We start from the raw sequence: 21,839 nt of genomic DNA, 5'->3' as shown, positions 1-21,839 counted from the left end.
TGCCTCCTGGGCCCCTGGCTCCTGTCTCAGCTACAGCCTCCCACAGATGAGTTTATGGGCCAAACTTTTCTTTTTTCCTTATGTATTTGAATAGCTTTTTTTCCTCTGGGGATTTTTAGAACAGTTGATTTAACCATTCCAATCTAAATTGTTTACTTGAGAAAAGAGCCGGAAGTATTGACAAATATTCACATGCAAGAACAAATGATAAAAGGAATTGATTCAAATATACTACACTCAAAATACATGAAAAGAGACATAAAAACATATTGAATAAGAATACCACATAACATCAAAATGTTTAAAGAGATAGTATTATGTTTGAAAAGGAGAAAGCATATTAAGTGATTTGGCCAGTTATGAGAAAAAATGGCTTAGTTTGGTCTCAAAATCAAAACCCATGCTTATGCCTAACTCTCTCTCTCTCTCTCTCTCTCTTGGTGTGTAATGTAGCTACATGAAGGGTGGATGATGTATATGAAATATCAATAGCTGCTTCCAAGTGGGAGCATTATGGATGACTTTGATTTCCTTTTCAGTGCTTTTTATTATATTCTAAGGTTTTCATAATTACATATATTTTTTATAATCTCCAAACATGATATTTTCTCTAAAAATGAAATTTTATAGGAAGTGTTACTATCTGTAGGACAATTCTGGCATTTTTTTAAAAGAGAAAAACAAAATGTAGTCAGAATATATTGTATTACATTGTTTTCAATAAAGAAGGCAACAAAAAGAGTGTGCCAATACTTGTCACTTGTCTCTGTGTTGTAGCAGGAACCTAGGAGGTATGTGTTCTTCCTTGAGTAGCTGTTGTCACTTGAAGGGAAGTCAGTGATTTACAATGCTGTTGAAGAGGAATTTTCTTTCAGACCCTCCTTTCTGCTCCTTTTCCAGTCCATGGTATTCACCCTCACCATGCCATGCAACCTCAGCCTTAGCATGGCGTGTGGCTCCAACATGGTACACATCTCCCCATGGTATACAGCCTTCTGGTACAGCATGGTACATGGCATCACTTTACCACATAGCCTCACCAGGGAACACAGCCTCACCATGGTATACAGACATTACGATGGTACTTAGCCACACCACGGAATACCATTCCTATGGTACATAATTTCACCATGGTATGCAGACAACATCATAATTGTATATAGTTACACCAAGGTATACACAGTTCCATGCTATATAATTTGACCATGGTACACAGCCTGACCATGGAATACAGTCTTACTGTGTGATACACAGTCTCATCATGGAATACAGCCTTACTGTGGCACACAGCCTCATCATGGAATACAGTCTCACCATGAAACACATGCCCTCACAATAGTGCATAACTTCATCGTAGTATACAGCCTCCCATGGTACACAGTCTCACCATGGAATACAGCTTTACTATGGTAAACAGTCTCCCGTGGTCCACAGCCCCTCAGTCTCCCATTGTACACAGCCTCACCATGGTACACAACCTTACCATACGACAGGGCCTAATTGAGCCTACAGATTGTGGTGGCTGCTCATTTCCATGAATTCCTCAGCAGAGTCCCCAGACACCTAGGAATTCTTCTTTCCATTCTATTTGCTCACAAGTCTCTTTTCATTAGAAAGACAAGGACATTCCTTTGAATAAAAACCTGTCGATTTTGCTTTTCTATTCCTTCAATGGACAATTTAGCTGTCTCATTAGTGTTTTTAATGTGTGAATTTTTCTAGAACTCCTCTGAGTTTTTGCTGTCCTTTTACCAGTTGATGTGGAGAAACAGGCTATCATTACAAAACCTCTTAAGAAATTAAAACCATTTCTTTGAAACAATCTCCATAAAGAACTCTAAAGATTTGTGCTTTGTGGTCCAGCCAGGGCTCCTCTTCAACAAATTCTTCATCTGTCAGCTTCTCAACCCTGTATGAAATGCGTGGGCGTTTTTCACTGTGTCAGTGTTAGAGCGAGGGTGGGGAAAGCCCTAGTGGGATGAGTTTTGGTTTTAGGTTGTTATTGCTGTTGCTAATCTTATTTTGATGCTGATTTTAATGGTCTAGCTATATCTATAAAAGTTTGAACAATTTCATACAGTAAATAAATAAATAAATAAATTTTAAAAACCTATCCGAAAATGAAGCTAACAGTGAAATCTTTCTTGTTATTCCTCTCAACCTCTCTCTGCATAATTTGGGGCTGGGGTGATAGTCAGAATAAAAACCTATCATTTTACTGAAAGTGTATTATAGTCTTTCCTCCTGTGAAATTTCTATATCCAATTCTCCAGAGAATTCTACAAGCAAGGGCAGTATTGATTAGGCTTTTATACAAGTCTGCCGCTAAGCTGAAGTAAAGTTGACTTAGCTGGTTAAAGCCAAATATTTCTTTTTTTTCCCCCCTTGTCTCATAACCAGGAACAGGGCCAGAAAAAAAAAATACCACATAGGCACATCTCTCCTATTGCTTGGAACTCACCTGAGGCCTTGTATGCCTCATTTAAGGTAGTACAACACACAGGTTGCATCAGATCAGCCAATGTACTGCATGTAGCCTCTAAAAGTTAACCATGCATAAATGCCACATTAAAATAAGAAACCCAGAATCTCCTAGAAAACAGACAGACCCTTCATGTAGAGCTTCAGAGTGCAGAGCCCCGGGTCACCTTTGGTGGGGGTATTTGCTCTCTTGCTCTGTCTCACCACAGTCCCCAGCTGTCCCCACTGCTTTGCACCTGTTTCCTTAATACTCTGCCATTTGCCCCTGCCCCAGAATCTGAAACCAATTTAATACTTATCTACAGGGTTGTGGCTTTTAAACCTCAGCAAATACTACAATCCCAGGGAGCGTTGACTAGAACATAAACGGAGAGGCTTAGGCCCCAGAGTTATGCAGGTAAGGAGCCAGAGTTTGCATTTCCAACAAGTTCTTAAGTGATGCTGCTATTGGAGGGTGAGGGACCATGCGAGAGCTGATGCTTTGAGGTATCATTTCCCTGACAGATCACTATTCATTCATTCATTCATTCATTCATTCATTCACATATCCAATACTTATTTAAAGCTGCTTTCCTCTGTATTGGAGATCCAAAAGTGATCAAATATTCCTCTTATTGATCAGATTCTGATCATTCATACACAGATGGAATGGGACTGTGAAGAGAAGTCAGGCCAGGCTTCCTTGGGGAATGACGACCTAATGAAGATGAAGGATAATGAGGCTTGGCCAGACAGACCCTGAGGAGAGGTGCTCCCTAGGTCAGAGGAGAGGGTATGCCAAGCTAGGGTAAATGCAGAAGAGCTTGTGGAGGAAGCATAGGACTGCTGAGTCACAGAGGCAGCTCAGGCTAGCAGGGGGGCTTCCTGGCCTCTGTTCCAAGGAGCCAGGTGCCTGTTCTGATGACTTCCATGGAGAGGATAATGGCTTCCCAACTGCAGGGTACTGAGCCAGGAGGGAAGGAACCATGGATACCTGCGCTCTGATCCAACAGTCCTAATGAAGTGGGCTGCACAGAGGAGCCCTGGCAGAGTTAGTCTGAAATCCTCCTTTTTGGAGAAATCCCACTGGCATGGCAAATCTGCTCAATTTTTCACTATTCCGGTTTCTGAGCTTTGGAATTTTGAGGAGGAAAAGACACCATGGCTGACAGGCTCCTCTGTCGGCATGTCACTAACATGTCTTAGGCTACTTTTTGCTCCTGGTCATTCATTCTTCATTGTAGAACTCAAGCTAGTGGGAGTTTCCTTAGCCTCTCCCACCTACAGGTTTCTTCTGCTTTGACTTGAGGCTGGAGACTTCCATATTATCTATGAATTCACCTTCTATAGTCTCAGAAATCGTTTATTGATTTTTATTTGGCCTATAAACTTTCTTATTTGAGGAGGGGGGTGGTAGAACAGTGCATGTGTATTGTATGTGTGGTGTGTGGTGTGCACAAATATATGTATGTTCTCTTGTGTGTCAGTGCACAGTGTATGTGTAAAAGAGAGAGCATGTTCGTGCATGTGTGAGAGAGTGTCCATGAATTTGTGTGTGTGTGTGCCTGTGTGTATGTATGTATGTATGTATGCATGTATGTATGTATGCCAGAGATTTGTATTGGGTATCTTCCTTGATCAGTCATACCGTATATATTGCGACAGGGTCCCTTGAACGCAGAGCATATTATATTCCTTTAGTCAAAACTAGGTAGCTTGACCCTGGGATGAAGCCAGACCACCTTACCCCTCCTTGTACTTATGTGCATGCTGGGAGCCAATCTGCAGTCCATGTGCTTGGGAAATTAGCATTTTACTCACCAAGCTAGCTGCCTAGTTCTTGTGCCCCGTCATTCTCTTCCTCCACATTCTCTCTTTTCAATAAGACCTTTCTATGTATCCCTGGCTACTCTAGAATTTACTATGTAAACTGAGCCGGTCTTGGACTTGTGGACATCTTCCTGTTTCCACCTCTTTAGTACTGGGATTACAGTACTATGCCATCATCTTCAGCAACTTCCTCCTTCTTAATCACAGCACATGAACACACACACACACACACACACACACACACACACACACACACACACTATCTTTGAAATTCTTTTCTCTTGATTTCCCACTTTCTGTGTATGCCCATCATTGTGTTCATTTGTAAGGAAGACCTAACTCTCACCTAGAGCTCCTTTTTACTCTTTCTTGAGAAGTGTAATGCTTTAGATGCGACCAGCCCGGCCACTGCTGGTGACGATAAAAGCTGGTTTACTTTCTACTCCTGTCTCTGTTGCCATAGATCTCATTTTAACTTTCTAATGGTTAGCATGGATGTTATTTAAGGCTTCCCTTTTGAACTATTATTATTACAAGGACTTGTCCTCTCTTCCATATGAACTTTGAATCCCTAGCTCTTAATAAATGGATTTTTCTCAATTTCATAGCATCATCAAAAAGAGATTCTACTTCTGCTTTATGTTTAACAACTTTTCTCCTACCTCCAAATTAATTGTGCTAATGCTACTAGCCAAGTTCCTTTCCTATAATTATGTTCTGGCCTCTTAAAATGGATGAAGTCATGTCCTTCCTCAAACATGTCACTTACAATGACTTCAATCTTTTATTAAGGTTTGGCTAGGACTCTTGTGACTTTAAAGAATAATATTTAATTTTTTCACACAATATATTTTGATCATATTCTTTTCCATTTTCCAACCTCTCTACCCTCCTAACTTCATGTTCTCTCTCTCTCCAAAAAGAAAAAAAGAAAATTAAAACAAAAAGGCTAATTAGACAGCAAATAAAGAACACCAACTAAGCCAAAATGAACAAATAAACACACCATAAAACCAAAAACCAAAAAACCCCACAGCATCTGAATTCTGTTGGCCAACTACTCTTTAGCATAGGCCCTGACCTGAGGTGTGGTTGACACACCCAGTGCCATTCTATTGGAGAAAACGGATTTTCCCTTTCTAAGTAACTGTCAATTGCACATAGCTGCTTAGAGTTTGGATGGGTGACCACTTTCCCTTCGCAGTGCTGGGGTTTTGACTGGTTTGCACCGCCTCGGGTCTTGTGGATGCTTTCACAGTCTGTGAGTTTGTATGTGCATTAACCCTGTTTGGTCTGGATGACTCTCTTTTCTTAGAGTTGTCTACCACCTCTGGATCTCAAGATGATCTTTCTTCCTGCCTCACCTTCCACATAGATCCCTGAAACTTGAGGGTTAGGGGTGTCATGAAGACATCAAGTTTAAGACTGGGTCCTCTGAACTGTCTCATCCTCTGAAAACTGTTTAGTTGTGCATCTCTGTGTTGTTTCTCAGCTACTGCAGACTGAAGCTTCTCCAGTGAGGTCTGAGTGGCATTGATCCTATGGTTCAGCAATATGGCACCAGGAAGGCTTGTATTGCCAAAGTCCTTCAGCACAATGGTTTCCACCCTTCCTAATGAGGCAACCTTATAATATAGTTCCTCCCTTTACTACTTCATAACTACAGGGTTTTTTTACTCTTATGAATCATAATGTAGGATATCTCATTTACAACCCCCATGAAAGGGATTCTCACACTTCCGAAGCGATTCTGGCCCACAGGTTAGGAGCTGCTGCTTTAGCAGACTGGTAAATAGTATGTTTGCCCCTAGGGGCCATCCCTATCTTGCTTCATGTTCTTGACTACTTTAGCAGTGTTAGGTTTGTGTTTCTGTTTTTGGAATAGTTCTTAATCCAATCATGATTTCAGGTACAACTCTGGACGTTTTGTTTTTCTTGGCAGGCTTGTCTCAAGCAGCGGATTGGTTATGCCATCTCATACTGGGAAGTAGAGTGGAGCCTTAACTCACCATCTTTGCACATTTCTTTTGGGAGCTAATTTATTGGACCAGCCTTAGTGTATGCTTGCCCAACCCCACATATGTGCACCCTCAACTCAGGTAATTCCCCATAGGTCATCCAGGGTCTTTGTAGGCAAAATTGTACTCAGGAATTGCACCCCCTAGTCTCCTCCATTCCTAGCAGGCATTTGAGGGAGATAGTGTCTCAATTCTGAGTTCTCTTTAATGAAGTACATTTGTCTTATTCTTCTCACACACGATCTCTGTGGTTTTCTTTCCATATGACTTAATAATGTGGGTGATTCTGACCTTTTCTCTGTGTGCATATTATCCAGTATAGGTGACTTTATCTACTTAGTTGATCATTTCTTTGATCTTACTCTGTTCTCTCTGGCTCCGTGAATCCCCTCTGCATTGTTTCTCATGTTATCTTATATTTCTACTTTTATGCTCTTCTTTGATACTTTTATTCTTTTTCAGTATTTTCCAATGTTCTTGCCCATGTTCTTCTTAGGATTTGGGGTACAGATATTCACATATATCATTATTTCCTGATAACTCATAGTACACATATAATTTAAAGTTATAATATTTGCAATCCTTATATGAACTCTAATTTGATTTATAGTTTTGAATAGTCAAAAAACAAAACCTTTGGCATTTTTCAACATAGACGATGTTACTAAATCTATATTGTCTCCAATTTTATAATGGCTTCTACTATTTATTATAAAATTGGAACTTTCATTCATGCTACTTTGAACTCATTAATATAGAATCTTATTTAATTTCTATTTTAAGATACATTTAGTTATATATGCATAATATAAAATAATTGCTATTTTACCCTCTGAAAATGATTTCCATTCTATCTATCAAGATTTAGCCAATATAGAATTTTATATTTTTTATTTTTGCATTGTTGAAGGAACTGTTGAGCTAGATCCAGTCCTGATGTTTATATTTGTTAGATCAACTGGACTGCCAATTCAACTACCTCAGAGAGGTTCATTTAAAATACACAGTATCCTCACTGCTGATTTCTCCTATAAAAGACATAGGAACAGATTTAGGTAGATACATAGTTTTCATCTCTAAAATTCAATGAAGTGGAAGTAACGTAGATATCTGTCAATAGTTGACTATAAGTATGTAATGCTCTGTCAATTTTTAAACAAAGTTTAAAAAAATAAAGAAGAGTACGATGGCAGCTTTGCTAAAAATAGAAAGCTTATCAGAGTGGATTCTTCATGAGGTAGATGGTAATTAACATATAGACACAATTGGACAACATGCAGACTGTGAGTGACTTTGCAATTCTCAGCTCTGAATGGGATGTCTTTATCATGCGTCTCCTCTCAAGGCTCCAGGCTTGATGCAGAAGGGGTGGGAGGCAGAATGATGGAAAGAGCCAGAGGTGGTGGATGATTTTAAGGAGACAGCAATTTTCCGACACAACTGGGCAGATATGAACTCACAAAGGACATGGCAGCGTGCAAAAGACCTGCACAATTCAAGTCAGAGCAAACTCCAATACGAAGAAGGAAAAGTGGGCACAAAGTCCCACACCTATTCAAACAGCTATTCACAAACAACAGTTTCCTGGTGAAAAAGGAAAGATATTTTTCTTCTATGATGTAAATATACACACGGCATAGTAACCATAATATTCTAGGATAAGCCCCGTGTTCAGGAGCAGTTGGCAAGTACAAATTGTACCCTATAGAGAGAATATCTTGGGAATTTTATGGATTCATTACCTGTTAGCTAAAAAGTCTATGGCCTGTGGCTTGGGCAGAAAATAGAGGAGAAAAAACTCTGGGATAGAGCCAGGTAGGAGATTCACAGGGAAGATGTGAGAAGCTGGACATATGGTACCTGAGCTCAGATAACCAGTCAAATGGCAGAACGTAGATTAAAATAAATGGGTTATCTTTAGTTATGATCTAATCATAGATCATAGTCTAACTTCTATGGCCAAGGTATTTGTAAGTATATGTTGAGTCTGAGTCTTATTTCTGGGAGCATTGGGTTAGGAGGAAGAACCAGGGCCTACCCACACCTACAACAGTACCCCATGTTTTGTAGTGTTTTTTTTTTCTTTTCTCTTCTTTTTGTTTCTTTCTTTTTGTTGCTGTTGTTTAGGAGAGGGAAAGAACATGAAGCTCGGTAGGTATAGAGGGAGGAGTTTCTGGGAAGAGTTAGGGGATGGGAAAAATAAGATTAGTATGCATGGTATAAAATTTTCAAAGAATAAATAAAAAAGACAAAAATCTCCGTACACAATACTAAAAGAACTCCAAATTAGACCATCAATGCAACAAAGACAATGTATTATACATGGATATTCAAACCATCACTATTCATGTGAGAGCAATAACAGCCACCCTCAAGAGTCCATCCATCAGTGAGCTGGTAAATAAATAAGATCTGATAGAACATACTACAGATTAAAGAGGAATGAAACCCTGACACGAACTATACTGTAGATTAACTTTGGGAGCATTTTGCTGAATGAAACACATTTTATCATAAAGGGATAAATACTCTCTTTACCTATATGAAATATTTCAACCAATAAAAACAGAGACCAGAATGATGCTTCTCTGAGCCTGGAGGCTGGGGACTGGGGGCTATCTAATGAGTAGAGTTTCGGGTTTGTAAGAGTAAAAATTTAGAGGATTGGTTGCTTAATACTGTCAACCTCTACACTTAGAAAAGATGGCAAATTTTGTTATTTTATTTTTATCACAAAAATATTGCACAGAGTATGAAAAATTAGGGATAGTATGTGGGTAAAAATATTGTGATTTTTTTTTACAACAAATAGCACTGAGCAACTAGACATCCACATGCAAAAATAATGAATCTAGATACAAGCTTTACACCGTTCACAAATATTAACTTGATATAAAATGGATCACAGACTCAGTGCATAAAACAAAGCTATAAAACTCCCAGAGGATAATGGAGGAGAAAGTCTGTGGGGTCCTGAATTTAACAGAGACTCTTCAGCTGTAACCCTGAAGGTATGCTCCAAGAGAGAACTGGCAAAAAGGACTTCTAGAAATCAATATTCTGCATTGTGGAAGACACTGTCAAGAGACTTAAAAGACAAGTCACAGATGGAAAGAAAACAGAATTCAGATCCACCAACATTGTAAAAATGGCTATCTTGCCAAAAGCAATCTACAGATTCAATGCAATCCCCATCAAAATTCCAACACAATTCTTCAACGAATTAGAAGGAGTAATTTGCAAATTCATCTGGAATAACAAAAAACCTAGGATAGCAAAAACTCTTCCCAAGGATAAAAGAACCTCTGGTGGAATCACCATGCCTGACCTAAAGCTTTACTACAGAGCAATTGTGATAAAAACTGCATGGTACTGGTATAGAGACAGACAAGTAGACCAATGGAATAGAATTGAAGACCCAGAAATGAACCCACACACCTATGGTCACTTGATCTTCGACAAGGGAGCTAAAACCATCCAGTGGAAGAAAGACAGCATTTTCAACAATTGGTGCTGGCACAACTGGTTGTTATCATGTAGAAGAATGCGAATCGATCCATACTTATCTCCTTGTACTAAGGTCAAATCTAAGTGGATCAAGGAACTCCACATAAAACCAGAGACACTGAAACTTATAGAGGAGAAAGTGGGGAAAAGCCTTGAAGATATGGGCACAGGGGAAAAATTCCTGAACAGAACAGCAATGGCTTGTGCTGTAAGATCGAGAATTGACAAATGGGACCTAATGAAACTCCAAAGTTTCTGCAAGGCAAAAGACACCGTCAATAAGACAAAAAGACCACCAACAGATTGGGAAAGGATCTTTACCTATCCTAAATCAGATAGGGGACTAATATCCAACATATATAAAGAACTCAAGAAGGTGGACTTCAGAAAATCAAATAACCCCATTAAAAAATGGGGCTCAGAACTGAACAAAGAATTCTCACCTGAGGAATACCGAATGGCAGAGAAGCACCTGAAAAAATGTTCAACATCCTTAATCATCAGGGAAATGCAAATCAAAACAACCCTGAGATTCCACCTCACACCAGTCAGAATGGCTAAGATCAAAAATTCAGGTGACAGCAGATGCTGGCGTGGATGTGGAGAAAGAGGAACACTCCTCCATTGTTGGTGGGATTGCAGGCTTGTACAACCACTCTGGAAATCAGTCTGGCGGTTCCTCAGAAAACTGGACATAGTACTACCGGAGGATCCAGCAATACCTCTCCTGGGCATATATCCAGAAGATGCCCCAACTGGTAAGAAGGACACATGCTCCACTATGTTCATAGCAGCCTTATTTATAATAGCCAGAAGCTGGAAGGAACCCAGATGTCCCTCAACAGAGGAATGGATACAGAAAATGTGGTACATCTACACAATGGAGTACTACTCAGCTATTAAAAAGAATGAATTTATGAAATTCCTAGCCAAATGGATGGACCTGGAGGGCATCATCCTGAGTGAGGTAACACATTCACAAAGGAACTCACACAATATGTACTCACTGATAAGTGGATATTAGCCCAAAACCTAGGATATCCAAGATATAAGATACAATTTCCTAAACACATGAAACTCAAGAAAAATGAAGACTGAAGTGTGGACACTATGCCCCTCCTTAGAATTGGGAACAAAACACCCTTGGAAGGAGGTACAGAGACAAAGTTTGGAGCTGAGATAAAAAGATGGACCATGTAGAGACTGCCATATCCGGGGATCCATCCCATAATCAGCTTCCAAATGCTGACACCATTGCATACACTAGCAAGATTATGCTGAAAGGACCCTGATATAGCTGTCTCTTGTCAGAGTATGCCTGGGCGTAGCAAACATAGAAGTGGATGCTCACTGTCGACTATTGGATGGATCACATGGCCCCCAATGAAGGAGCTAGAGAAAGTACCCAAGAAGCTAAAGGGATCTGCAACCCTATAGGTGGAACAACATTATGAACTAACCAGTACCCCGGAGCTCTTGACTCTAGCTGCATATGTATCAAAAGATGGCCTAGGCGGCCATCACTGGAAAGAGAGGCCCATTGGACACACAAACTTTATATGCCCCAGTACAGGGGAACGCCAGGGCCAAAAAAGGGGAGTGGGTGGGTAGGGGAGTGGGGTGGGTGGCTATGGGGGACTTTTGGTATAGCATTGGAAATGTAAATGAGCTAAATACCTAATAAAAAATGGAAAAAAAAAAGAATTCAGATCCACAAGATACAAGATACACAATTCAGAGAGAACCATTATCCAAACGCCAGAAATTTTTAACTCTCTGAAAAAAAATGAAACAAACAACAAAACAAATAAACAAAAACCTAACCAAACAAGAGTAAAGAAATAAACCAGAGATATAAAAAGATACCTGAAAAAGAAGGTCTACACGTGGCAAATAGTAGCAGAGAAGATGCCTGTGCCATCAGAGAAATTCGAAGTAAAACAGTAATTAGGTACCAGTACCCACAAGCAAGGTTCAAACCCAGAGCATCAGTGCTATTTACCCCAAGGAATCAAAATCTTCTGTCTATACAAAAACTTGCTTGCTGATGTTTTCAGTGGTTTTATTAACTTGGAATCAGCCTAGATAGATGATAAGATTAACTATAAACTGGGGTGTATGCAAGAATACACTAGTGTTTAAGTAACAAACAAAATTACCTTTCAGGCCATGGAGAAAAATGTACAAAAACATAAATGCTCACAACAAAGAAAAAAAAAAAAAAAGACAGTGTCATGTGATCCCAGCTCGATTGCTCTGAAGAAGGCAAAATATGGAGGTCAGTGGTTGTCAGCGGGTTGTAGGGGATGAAAGATAATTAAGGCAGACAACAGGGTTGTGGAGCCCTGGAAACACTTTCCCATTTAGTGCTGGAGACATGAACATATACGTCTGTTTAGAGCCACAGAATGTATAGCACAAAGAGGAGAACCTAATGTAAACCACAGACAAACTCCGGATGATTGTCAGTGTAGGTATTTGTTTATTGTAACAAGCGTAACCACTCTGATGGTAGACTCTGATAAGCAGGTTGGCTGGTTATTAGTGAGACATTTGTGGTCCTCTAGTTCAATTTTTCTGTGAAAGTAAAACTGTTCTCAAGCATAAAAGGCTAACAAATGTACAAATATTTTAATTCCTTGAATATGCATAGACACTATAGGATGCCCGAGAATATATTAATATTTTTCTATTTTTCCCGCCATGATAATGTTTTGGTAATTTACTGAAAACAAATAAAAACAGTGACTAGATCATGCCAAAGTTAATAATTAATCATGTGTTTGTAGGCTGTGTACCTGGTAGGGACCATGTGGAGAGACAGTCTGTGGAAGTTTCATATCTGCATTCAAAAGTGTTTCTTTTTACTAATAATCCCGATTTCATGGCAGTGTTGTGCCTAATAATGCCCCTTCCCAAGGATGTTTGCATTCTAATATCTGAAATTTGCAAACATGTTCTTCCAGGCAGTAAAGGAGAATGAAGGCAGCAGATAGAATTATGATTGCTAGCCAGTTGACTCTAATGTCAGTAGACCTTTCTGGATTAGCTATTGGGTGGAAAGAAAGCACAGAGGCTGTTTGAGTATGTGAGGAAGGACGAAAGAGGGAGGAGAGGGGGGAGAGAGAGAAGAGAGGGGAGCGAGGGGAGAGAGAGGAGAAAGGGGGGAAGGAGAGAGGGAAGAGAGGGGAAAGAGAAGAGAGGGGAAAGAGGGGAGAGAGAGGAGAGGGGAGTGAGGAGAGAGGAGAGAGAGGGGAGAGAGAGGAGAGAGGAGAGAGAGGGGAGAGAGGGGAGAGAGGAGAGAGAGGGGAGAGAGGGGAGAGAGAGGAGAGAGGGGAGAGAGGGGAGAGAGGGGAGAGAGGAGAGATTGGCTGCTTCTGTTGACTGTGAAGACAGAGGGAAGGCGCCTTGTGCTAAGACTGCATATGGAAAGGTACAGTGGTCTCTTATACTCTGGAATGCATTGAATGCAGAGCCATCAGCATCTTCATTTTAACCCACAAGATCCCAGTAAGATTTGAGATCTGCAGAACCATAAAGTTACAGACCTGTACCCTGGTCTGCTAAATGTTTGGTAATTTGTTACAGCAGGGATCGGTTCTAGGGATGTTTAGTAAATGTGACTTGGGGTGCTGTCAATCTAAAGTCAGTAGATGTGACCGAGAAGAAAATGAACTCCAATGGTCCTTTAGAAACCTGTGCTTACTCAGCTTATGAATTAAATTTGGATAGAGAGGAGGCAGACCCCTCTAGGCCCCATCCCTCCTTCCTTCCTCCTCCCTCCCTCTTTCCCCTTTTCTTTCTGAATGGATCCATTGTCCACCTCTCATGCTGAAACATTTGCTTTCTGCTGTTATTTTCCCTATTGGGATTTGTCAGTAGAAATTTCTTCCAGACTGTCAACTTGCTGATAAATATCTCCAATTTCCAGCACTGCCCCACCTCTGTGACTCACCTCGGTCTCTTACCGATATCGCAGTCAGAATGCTAAGAAGGGTGAGTGGGCTCCATTGCCTCCACCTGGAAGCCAGGCCTGCAAAGTGTACTGTGGCTGTGAGGCCTGGTTGTGTCCTCAGCGGGAACCACACTCTGTACACTACCCCTCACCCGTGGCACTTGCTTTGTTTTGCTATCGGAAGCCCATCTCTTCTCTGAACTCTTACTGCACCAAAGCCTGTCTGGGTTCAGTTGGACAGGTACTTACGTTGTCATTTGTCATCTATAATCGTCGACCTTTGAAACTGGCTTTAGTTGCTTGCCTCCAATTCACAACCTTGAGCACTCTGTGAAAACATGGTCTGCTTTCATCCTAAAGGCTAGACACAATGTGTTTTCTCCTCCAGAGACCCAGCTGTGCCCTTTTCTCCAAACCTAACGTGGCTTTCCTGACTGTAGGCTAGACACAGGTGATTTATTGAACCACATCTGTAATATGTCTTTGATTCTTTTATGCTCTCTGAGAACCTTCTGTATCCTTAAATGAAAAGCACTTGGCAGGTAGTTAACCTTATCTCCCTCTGCCACAGTTCTATTTCATGCTAGTATCAATGAATCCAACTCCTAAGCTGTCTGCTGCTTGTACTGAAACAATCCATATGTGACAATCTAGCCTAAACAAATCATAGAGTCATTGATCTTTAGTGTCGAAAAGGGCCTTAAAGTAACTTAATGATACATATTGACTTGAGAATTGCATGCTACAGCATTATATCATTCATGATGTAAAACTATATGCACATGTATGTGTGGGTGTATATATACTCATATATAAGTATATATTATATATATGAAGGCATTTAAATATTAAATATTTAAAATATGTCTATGTATGTTTGCCATCAAAGGGCACACATGGAAACATTAATAGGATTGTTTCTGAGTGGGAATAATTTGCTGTTCTTGGTCTTCCTTCTTACATAAAAATAAAAACCCTCTACTAATTCTAAAATTAACTTATAGAAAATAATGGGAAATTGCTTTTACATTTTCAAAGGGAAGAGTCTTCCATCAGGAATTCTATGGCAGCCTGCTCACTTATCAATGAGAGGACAGAATGAGACAGGCTTAGATCTGACGCCACTGTAAGTTTCCCCTCAATACGTTCCTTTCAGAAAGCTCAGTGATGGGTATATGCTAATACAGTAGAAGCCACAGGGTGCAGAAAGCAGAAAAACACAAACGAAACCATATTGGAAGCAATTCCAAGGATGAAAGTCAGGCAGCAATCTCAAAGAGCTGAAGTTGAGAGAGGGAAAAAGAAAAAGAATACTGGCTTTCCCCCCTGGAAGAAATAATTAAGAATAAACAAGTCTTGCAATGTCCCCAAGTGTCAGAGTCTAAACAGTGTCTATTCATACCTTCTTCTGTGCAGCCCCTAGTTACTAAGGGCCTCTTTTGTGCCTCTGCAATGATAATTGCTGGGGACATAATAGTGAGATAAAAATATTCCCCCTTTTTATAGAACACGAGGAAAAGACTATTATCTCTTTTGATTTTTCTCTGCAGTACTGTTTTATAAACCAGGTACCCTTGGTGTTATAAAGAGGGCGTTGTCTTCACAGGGTTTGCTTGGTTTACCCAAGGGTTGCCAATTAGCAAGTGCCAGGGCTGGGGATCCAGGGAAACTCAGTGCTCTCTTTGCTTCTGCTCAAAGTCTTCTCTGTGCAGCAAAAATTCTTTGCTAAGAAATCTGCTTTCACGGAGTTGTATATTTAGCTAAAAAAAATGGTGAGGGAAATAACTTCAGGGCTCTCTTGGCTGGCCATCTCATGGTGATACCTCTGGATAAATGGCCACCTGATGGCCTGTGACAAGGCACTCTTGTGCAGTCCTGGATGCTCAGCTGATGAGACGGAAGCTTGCAGCCCGAATTTTGCTTCTGCACAGCCCAGAATGTCTGCTCAGCATAACTGCAAATTGGAAATAAATTTGTAAAGCATTGTCAGTGATGGAGCTCAAAGATTTTATGTGCTAAAGTGTCTTTAAAGTTCTTTTTCATTACAGTGTGTCCTTCCCCCCTCCCCCCAATGGAGAGAATTTATTTTCTCTTCTCCAAGTGTGCTCAGTGAGGAGAAAATGGAGCTTTTGAGGAGATGCAGTTCTGATATTGTGCTGCCAGGTGTGGAATTCATCCCTTCCTTCACAGCTGGGAATCCTCGTCTTCCCTCCTCTCCTCACCACACCAGAGTCCTCCCCAGAGGCTCTCTAGTCCTCAGGCAAGCCCCTCCCAAGTGTTCAAACTCTGCAACCAGTCAAGAGACATTTATGGACAGGTATCTGCCCTGCCTACCACCTCTCTGATGTTAGGTTTAACATAACCCCTTATACTTATAGCTTTTATAATTAGTTCTTGGATGGATTTCATGTGTGTGTGAGGTGTGAGGTAAAGGTCTGAAGCCATTTTTTAATGGTCTTATCTGACCATTGATGATTATTTGTTAAGAATTTCTTGGACCAACTATTGGAGGATTTTCTCTGGAATTCTTAGTTCTATTTCCTAAACTCAGTTTCTTGCCTTACATTAATATCACGCTATCTTGGTATATCAATTTATTTTGTATTGACTTCTAAAATTGTTTGATGCATGTTCTCCAAGTTTACTTATATATTTTTTTAAATTGTATTGACTATTCAGTTCAAGGTTTCTTATGTTTCTATGTAAATTTTAAAGTCAAGCTTCCAATTAAGAGAATAACAGTGAGGAGTTTAGCTACTCAATCTCTGCCACACTCATGAGATGTCTCCATTTATTTAATATTTTATTAACCAGTAACTTATAACAGTATTCGATATATAGCTCTTAGACTATTTTTGCTACCAAGTTAAATATTTCAGTATTTTTGATGCTTTAGACAATGCACTGTTTTAAAATTTCATGTTGAACTGTTTACTGCTATTATAAAGAATTACAAATGATTTGTATGTAGATCATATAAAACAGAGGCTCACTGACTCCACTGATGGCGTCTGGTAGTTTGGAGAGTTTGTTTGGTTATTGTTCTTGGCGTTTTTTTCTACCCTTCAGCTCACATTGTCTAGACATAAAGACACTTTTATTTCGTCCACTTCATTCTCTGAACTTCTGGCTTTTTTGTTTTTGTTTTTTGTTTGTTTGTTTGCTTTCATTGTACTTGTTAAAACATCCAATAAAATGTTGAACAGAAGTGAATCCCTTTCTTTAATCTTAGAAGGAAGGTGATATTTCAAGTGCCACGTTGGTCGGTATTTTCTGTTGTCCTGGTCATAGCAACTTCCCAGCTGGTGCTGTCTCCTCCAGAGAGCTGAGATGCAGATCCCAGCACTTACTTTTAGTAATAACAGCGGGACAGAGGTCTCCACTTTCCATTTCAGATCAGATCAAGTCAGCACATTTCAGTGATGATGTTCACACTGGCCACCTTCTACTACCATGGCTAGCCTCACCCAGGAAAAAAGCACTACCCCAGCCAGGGTCAGGAAAGAAAGGAGGAATGAGGAAGGAAAAAGTAAGAAGGCCTTTGGCTGGCACTGCTGTTATGTACAGTTCTGGCAGGTTTCTTTTCCTCTCCCTCTCCCCCTCTCCCTCCCCTCCCCCCCCCTCTCCTTCCCCCTTTCACTCCCCCTCCCCCTCTCACTCCTCCTCCCCCCTCCCCCTCTTTCTTTCTTTCTTTCTTTCTTTCTTTCTTTCTTTCTTTCTTTCTTTTTATGAATAAATACTCCTCAAATAGTAGTTTGCTTTTAGCTCATTTCCAGGTTTCTGGAAGAGCTGTTGGTGATCATTTTATCCAGTCTTATTGTTTGCTTGTTTGTTTGTTTGTTTGTTTGTTTGTTTTTCAAGGGGGGGGAGTTCTAGGCTGGCTATTTCATCATAGCCCTGGTTGGAATTTTGAGTTGCTGAGATTATAGCTGGCTATGTATGCATTTTAAGATTCTTTTCTCTAAGTGTTATGAATCAATAAGAAATGTCTGCTAGTGAAAGGCATTTCTTTGTCACTATATGAAGGCTTTGATAGTCACTTCTATAGCCCATTAGCTTATCATAATATTCACTATCCTAAATTATAAACTGTCTATGTAATTATTTTAAACCCCATTAAGTATAAACTTTATTAAGGCAGGAACTATTTCTTTTTGTTGTTGTTGTTCATTAGCTATATTGCCATGATCTAGCCAAGTCTGGTCTATTTGGATGTGCTGAGACTCTCGTAATATATTTTTTAAACACATTTTTGCCATTCTTCTCCCTATTCCCTGTGAATCTCTGTTAGGAGAATGAGGGAGAGCATAGGAAACGGGAGATACAATGACTATCATTTTGTGTCTACGTAATTGGTTACCAGGGTTCTTTTTGGTGAAGAAAGCAGAGAAGTAGCCTCTAAAACTGAGTCCCCACAAGTGGGATTACTTATTTTTTTTCCTGTGTTTTAGTGAACTCTCAAGTTATGTTTGAAAGCTTTGGCATGTGGTTATAGTTTTAGTTAAACAGTTTTAGTGTAACAGGTCTACAATTTTGTTCTTGCCTCTGTATGTACCTGGCTGAATACCTTCCTCTCTGGTGGCCATTCCTCTATTGCAATATAATAAGTTGGGTTCTTTTATTGGTTTTCAGGCCTGGCTTTGCAGCAGAGTAACCTATGATCTTGCCCGGTTCTTTCAGAACCCCAGGGGCCAGGATGTGGCTGTTTATATTTCTGAAAGCTTGAGTACTGATGTTTTGTACTCAGGAAGCCCAGTGAGTGGGAGCCATTGGAGAGTCACTAGGGCGAGAGCATCTCAAAAGCCCTGTCAGCACTGAGATTATTCTCTTCCATTCTTCTTCCAGCAGAGAAAAGCTTTTTGGTTATGTGCTGATAGAACCCCCAAACTTCCATGTGGAGCCTGAGTCTTTGAACATGCAGCTTATTCAAGCAAAAGAAAAGATGTTTTCTGGCCTATATTTGTGAAGTCACATAAGACTTAGCTGGCTCCAACTCCCTAGGGTGTAGGACAGAATGAGAATTGGGAATGTCACAAAGAAAAATACATCTTTTTTTTTTGAGACACTGGAAATTGATAAAGGGATAATACTGTTAATTATCTAATATGTAGGATGGCTATTATGTTGATCCTTGTGTCTTTCCTGGACCTGCAAGTGAACAACTGCTATTGTCTCCTTCCTGCCCCAAGTCTTAGAAAAGCAATGCCTCCCAGCATGGGCTTATTTTAAAGTGAACTGAAGAAGACCTTTCACATCCAAAGTGCACACTGAGTTCCGCAAGCCAGGTTCTGCCTAATGATTTCCACTGACTGCTTTCCTGGGAATACAATAAAATAAACTCTGAGATAACTGTGGCAGAGAGCTGCTCACACCACATAAATGCTCCGGCTCAAACACAGGCATTTGATTCCCCTTTGTGAGAAATAAAGACTCACTTAGGTCTCTAAAGGGGAAGCAGAGATCAATGTGATGGGCCGAATGCTAGTGGCTTCTGTGGTGCTGGAAGAAATTGCTTCCTCTGGATGCCAAAGGCCAAGCTTTGCTTAGGCAGGCTTCTACCAGGAAAGCTAAGGAGTGGCGACAGCGTGACTTCTCCCAAGGCACAGGAGAAATGCTCTATTCTCCAAGTACAAGCCAAGCCCCAGCTGTGCTTCCCTATTCGATTCTCCTCCATCAAGTTAGCAGTGCTCATGGCAGGAGAAGTTGCATCTTGAAAGCAAGAAAATGCATAATGTTAATATGCAATTTCCTAACCCAGGAATTCTTGGAATGATTATTAACATTGTTTGTCAGAAATATCTGATACTGGGAGACATTTTGATTAAATTATGTGTACCACAGCAAAGATATAAATGATATACGCAATAAGTGAAAAAACATAAATATTTATGCCTTTAATAAAATAGGGTTCAAGATAATGGAAAATATCACTAGTGTTATCACGAAAGCATAACTATAGACTTAGGAAAGTTTAGGGAATATACTGAATTAATAAGTACATAAAAAACAGAGGCTCTATATTTCACAACATCTAGTTGAATATGTCAAAATAGGTCATAGAGATTCAAACCAAAGAAATGATAAGTATTTGATCTGATCATTATACATTACATACATGTATTGAAATACCATACTATAATCCACATATATACAATTAGCACATGTCTATTAAATATAAAAAATTAAATAATAAGCATCTTGCAATGGTGGTGTGGTGGTTTGAATAGGTTTGGCCCCCACAGACTCATGTGTTTAAATTCTTGGCTCACAGAGAGAGGCACTATTAGGAGATGTGGCCTTGTTCAAGTAGGTGTGACCTTGTTGGAAGAGATATTATCACCGTGGCTGTGTGCTTTGAGGTCACCTATGCTTAAGCTCCACCCATTATGAAATCAGAGCCTCCTCCTGGTTGCCTGCAGAAGACAGTTCCCTTCTGTTGCCTTTGGATAAAGCTCTAGGACTCTCAGCTTCTCCAGCATCATGTCTGCCTGAACGCTGCCATGCTTCCTGCCATGATGATAATGGACTGAACCTCTGAAACTGTAAACCAACCCCAATTAAATGTTTGCCTTTATAAGAGTTGCCTTGGTCATGGTGTCTGTTCACAACAATGGAAACCCTAAGACAGAGGGGATTGATGTGTGTGTGTGTGTGTGTGTGTGTGTGTGTGTGTGTGTGTGTGTGTGTGTTTGTGTGTGTGTGTGTGTGTGTGTTTAAAGCTGTGGATTAGTTTAAAGCTGTGGAGTAGTTGGTTAGTCAGATCCCACCTGACCACCTGAGTAACCTCTTCTAACCCCATCCTTTCCCTGAGCACTTCTTCATTACTAACAAAGGAAGGGCATGTGCGTTTACATGAGAAAGAGATCTAGAGGTTCGAGTGGAATGTAGGTTTAATGTTAGTCTTGCTGATCCACAGTGACTAAGCTGATGTATGGGTGATGGGCTATGCAGCACACTTAGCCTGTTCTCCTAAGTAATGAGGTAATCTGCCATGCAGAAAGTATTGACAAAATATCTCAGCAAGGAGGAACTCTGGTATGTAGCTGCTGCACCTGCAGTATTCTTAATTGATGTGGTAATTGTACATATGCATGGACGATAGTGTGAAATTTCAATTCACGTATGTAATGTGTAATGATCAAATACTTAGCCCACTCAGTCCTGCAGTTGAATGGTCTAGTCTCCTTGTCTAGCCTTTGTCACTTGTGCCCAAATAAATGTTCATTAAAATCCAAAACCTACTTGAATACCCCAGTATTAACACCACGATGCTTTAAAACTTTCCAATGTACCCTTCCCAGTTTCTAGAGCAGCTGTTAGGTTTCAGCCTAATATGACAACAACATTCTTTCCTTCTGCTTCCTCTCACACTGCTGTTCTCCTTCTTAGGTGCATATGCATTCTCCTTGCTAACTTTGCCTCACCTGTCTTTGTTTGTGCTATTTTACTATGGCTACACAAAGCCCCATGGCATGAATTGCTTTCTCATCTTTATGCATGATTCTCTTTATATCTCTAATACACAAACATCCACATTATATATAATTAGGATTTACTCTTTCTGCACATACTAAGTTCCTCCTAGAAGAGGGTTATGCCTTAGTAATTTTCATCTAGACAACACCATGATAAAGTTTTAATTTAAATAAAGAATTGCAAATGTTTGTTGAATGAGAAATATTTGCCAATCACTCATTGATTCATGTTGTTCATTTTTTCAGTTGTTATGTGAGTGACTGAGTTAATGAGCTGCCAAATATTATTTCATGGAATAGTGGGATAAGTGTCTATACATCTTTTCCATCTTAAAACAAAAAACCAAAAAACCAAAAACAAAAACAAAAATACCCCCGAAAAACAAGAACACTGTGAAAGCTATTTACTGCCAAAATTGATGTTTAGGATGCTGCACACACTCATGTAGGTAAGTATCTTTCTCTGAGATAGACTCCAGTCCTAACACAGTGGTGGATTTTCACAGGTTTAGAGTCACTCATAAAAATACTTAGCTAGGTGTGTCTACAAAGATATGTTCAGAAAGTTGGAACTTACAAAGGAAGGCAGACCCT

This window comes from Mus musculus, chromosome 2 (assembly GCF_000001635.26).
Source record: "Mus musculus strain C57BL/6J chromosome 2, GRCm38.p6 C57BL/6J".
Lineage (NCBI taxonomy): Eukaryota > Metazoa > Chordata > Mammalia > Rodentia > Muridae > Mus > Mus musculus.
The sequence above is the reverse complement of the archived record's forward strand: the minus strand, read 5'-3'. Positions refer to the sequence as shown.